The sequence below is a fragment of the Gossypium arboreum genome, chromosome 7 (assembly GCF_025698485.1).
Source record: "Gossypium arboreum isolate Shixiya-1 chromosome 7, ASM2569848v2, whole genome shotgun sequence".
In the NCBI taxonomy this organism is placed as follows: domain Eukaryota; kingdom Viridiplantae; phylum Streptophyta; class Magnoliopsida; order Malvales; family Malvaceae; genus Gossypium; species Gossypium arboreum.
The window spans coordinates 60776201-60781245 of NC_069076.1; positions in this window are offsets into that span (position 1 = coordinate 60776201).

Genomic DNA, 5045 nt, shown 5'->3' on the forward strand with positions numbered 1-5045 from the left:
CTTGTACGTCTCAACAACAATGAATTGACCATTTTTGTTTCATTGCCATGCGTCGACATCATCACCAGCTTGCTCATTTGGTGAGGTGATCGTATTCTTTCAATTTTCAGAACAATTGAATGGTTCAGAAGTCCATCAAAAACATTTCCATCTACCACGTCACTAACATACAGATTATTATCTACTTTAGGATCAATGCAAAAACCACTTATTGGTCCTACATAAGGATTCAACAATTATTTCAAAATTTGATTTGTTTGCCATTTCTAGTTGACTAGTACACACTTAGCTCCTGAAAGGCTTTCGAGATTGATTGCCAAATAAAAGAGAAATTATTAGTTTTGATAGTATCCTTCCAAATGTGTACATGCTTTTAAGAATTTGAACCCAAAGTGCTTTTGGATTGATGAATGTATTAAAAGCCTCATTTTAGCAAAAACAATTGGTATGCTTTCTTAAACTTTTTAACCTAAGACCACCATTCGCTTAATCTATTTTACACTGTCAACGGCAGATCAATAGGTTTCTTAGTCACTTTTTTTTATGAAAAAGTGGCTCTCCAAATGTAGCTATCAAGAACGTTTTTCAAATGAAATCCCAAAGTTTTGTATATCTTCATCTTATCCTCTAAAGTCGTAGTAGACAAATACAAAATTTGTGTCTTCAACTCATTGATTTTCTGGCTGAAAATATAACTGAACTCCTCTAGAATTTCTTGAATCATCAAAGTTTGTTCTACTGAAGCCTTACAAAGTAGATCATATGCAATTAATAAATTAGAGGAAGGAGCTCCATTTTTTTGAAAGGCAGATCATTTCCTAGTTTTTTTTATTTTTGTTAGAACCTTAGTTTGTTATCTGTCCGCTTCGTTGTTCACACAGTTCAAAATCATCAATCTTACTCTATATAGCCTCATTCAGTGAATTATTTTTTTCAATAATTGGATGAACTATCTATTTGCTAAAGCTCAATCTAACCTTACACAACAAGCAATTGCAGCTCCAATAGATAGCCTAACATTTACAAATCAATCACCTAAAACCTCACAATATAATAAAAAACTCATACAAATAGTTCCTATGAAATGAATACAAAAATTCAAGGAAAGTCCACAACAAATAACCTACCAAAATTAACACAAGAACTCTTTTAAAGATGCATCCATTCATTCGAATATACTGCCTATTTATAGATTAAATTAGGTAGCCTTCTAAAATAGTTTTGTATAGATAAATACTTCTTTAACGTCACAATAATCTTGGATAAATAATATTTAAAACTTATCTCAAGATAAAGCTTGATAATCTTCATAATATCAACACATAAATTACCTAGGCTAATGATTGAAGGATATGTATGAGCCTTATTCAATAAGATCATGTTGATCTCTATCTTCTTTCAGACACCACGTGTGATACACATGATTTTAAGATGAAATAAAATGTCCTCGAGTCCATTTTCTTATGGTAAAAATGTACATGTAGGCTTAAGTCAAGAAGCTGAAAGCTCATAGTACTTAGGTTGTCCTAAAGTTCTTGTCTGAACAAGTGTTTAAACCATTGTTTGAATTCTGTTCAAACAGGTGTTTGAACAAGATTCAAGTCATTAGTCCTAGACAGTCTTGGTCCTTAACCATCTCCCCCTTTTGTCTTTTCGACAAATCATAAGTAAATGGTATATGCTCCCCCTATCATCATGCCATTAGTACATATCAGATACTAATGAGAATCTGAAATAAATATCAAAATAGAATTGAATACCAAGAATCATCCAAAGTAAAGTATCAACAAAATGAAGAAGTCATAAAGGAAGCAAAGTTGAAACAACACATTTTCAGCATATAAGGGCATACATGATTAAATACAGAACATCACCAAAACTTATATATATATATATAACTAAATGCCATTATCAAAGGCCATAATGACAAAAATATGCTTCCAACTCTACCAAAGCATCAACACATCATCAAGACTCAAGGTACATGCCTTTACAACTTAAAAAATATAACAAAATTTTACATAGATGTGGTTGAGCTGAGATGTGAGATCTGGATGATGTTGACATTCTTCAATCAGTCTGAGTCCTAATTGTCACCTACGCATAGAAGGAAACAATTTGCGCCTGAGAAAAATAGCTCTATGGTGCTTACATAATCTGATAACAATACATATATATACTAAGCAAACATGCTATAAATTATTTATAATCAAGCCAAAAATAAAATTAACACTTCATGTTATCATTTCTTAATACTTTTCTCAAAATCATTGTAATATTATTTATGTCATGTATAACACATATCAAATCACCCTCAGGGCTTTTAACTCATATCTCACAAGGTTTTTCACATGCCATTCAAATTTCATAATCAATTTCTTGGTTTTCATTTTCATAATCATATCACATCTCATTTCTATATTTAATGATATATCATAGTCATATTATGACTTTTATTAACTAGATACGAACTCAAGACCAGATATGCAGATTAAACCACCAATACACCTAAAATTCACACATGATTTTTGGTTATATAACCAAAGCAATACATGTTCGACGCTAAATTATATATATCCACCCTTGATCATCGGTACATAACCAAAGTAGTACATTGCCTAACACTCATCGATATATCAACTAAGTAATATGCGACCGACACTACAATATCTCCCTAAATGAATCATTTGGCATTCCAACTATATATGTATATCTATTCGAGACTGTTTAATAGGACACTCATAATACCAAGGTACATATATTCAAATATCATTCAATCATTTTATCAGAATTTCATATTCATACTATGTCACAAATGTAAGCATAATTATATTCACATTCAATAGTTTAACAAAACATTACATCATAAGTTAACTTACATTTTATGAGACAAATCATTAAGATTACTTTATCCAATTTACTACTTAATAAGCTATAAATTGAAAAAAGTTTATGGAAGCACAAACCAAATATGCTACTCATCTACGACTTTCACATTTCCTTTATCCCTCAACAATTTGGCGTCATCTTTAGCTAACTAGATAAGAGACAATATTGGTGGCATGCAAGAACCAAAATTCTCTCTTTTGTTTTCTCCTTAGCCAAATGTAGAAAAAGAGAAAAGAAATGATTTTTTCTCTTTCATCCCACAACCATATTAACATTATTAACCTTAATTGATATAGTTAACCATAAATCAATGGTTGTAAATATAAAATGATAGGCTTTGTAACAACCCGATTTTTAATGGTGTTGGAAACAATGGTTTCAGAACCCTGTTTTTGTATTTTTATCATGGTTGTAACGTTAATATTTATTTAATATTTACAATGCTAGTATAGAAGTTTATTAAAGTTTGGTCTAGTAATTTTGTCGAATTAATAGTTAATTAAGGTACAAATGTTTTTAAACATAAGACTAAAGTGTATAAATTATGAAATTGATGTGAAATTTCTATAATAATAGATAATAGAGGTCATAGAAGGATGTCATCTAGATCAGTTTTGAAAGAAAACCTCAAAATTGAAAGTTATAGAAATTTCAATTTTAGGGACTAAATTGAATAAAAGGTAAAGCTTTAGAGGCAATAAAAAATGAAATTGAACTAATTCATGCATATAATAAGATGTTATAAAATTTTTGGAACTGATAAATTGAACCAAATTAGTGTATAGATCAAGAATTGAACCAAATCGAAGATAATCGAGGAAAAAGAAAATTTATTGATTAGTCCTTAAAGACTTGTTCGTTTATTGTTTCATTAGGTAAGTTCATACAGAACTTATTGTTTTGTTTCATGTTTTAATTGAATTGTAATTATTTTTTTATTAGTTTATATAAATGTGATTTTGGCATAAATTGGACTAAATTGCAAAGTGTGAAAATATGGTAATTATGGACATGTATAAGGTACCAAAATGGAAATGGAATGTTTATAAGATTGGTATGACATGTATATGTTGTTACATGGAAATGATATTATTACTATAATAATGCCCGTGTGAAGTTAGTAAAGGACTAGTGTAACACCCTGAACCTAGCCTGGATGGGAAAGCCAAGTTTAGAATGTCATTAACTTATCAGATCATAGTCATACTTAAAGCGAGTTTTTCAATCCATAATTAAGCCATAAAATCATTCGTTATCTAAAAACATAGTTGAATCTTTGAAACTTAAATATGAAATCAAAGACATAAATTTCACACACACACACACTATATATATATATATATATATATATATATATATATATATATATAATAAGTCAGATAGATGATCGAGCCCCTCATTCGCCAACCGTTTAGCTCTAGGAGTTCCCTGAAATTGAATCAAAATAGTTAGTGTGTTGTAGCTTAGAATTTAGCATAAACAAATTAGTCTATGTATGATAGTTCAGACATTATTGGGTGTTCAAATAGAAACTCAGTCTTGTCAGTCAGATTAATAACTCGTGACAGTTTCGGACACAAAACAAACCTAATTTATAGCAGATCAATTACAGATGCAAAAGTAACATAATTTTAGTAGCAGATACAGATGTAATATGGACACAGATACAGATGCAATTTCTCACCCCAAACGCTACATACCATCTCTATCCACCCTACATACCAATAGGTATATATTACCCATCCATCCCCACACACCTTATAATGTTGGTACGACACATTGCAGTGTTTACAGTCTCACTACCAAATCAGATGTAATTATGGGTGGTTCGCACACCAAATTAATATAGAACACTTCCTTCAAATCATAACTCCCACCCCATATAGATGAAGAACAGATGACAGATATATATAATTCAGATACAGATACGACCACACACTTTCAATATAACAGAGGGTCGATATCATTCATATCTAGCTCATACCAATATCCTGATTCATGAATATTCACAATAAAATAGATCATACAATTTATTCAGTATATACACATCTTACGGACGACTTACATTCGCCTCGCACACCAACTTCGACCTTAAAAAAATTTCTATTTCTAGGCTCACACACCCGAGTGGCTCCACACATCCGTGTGGGTACTCG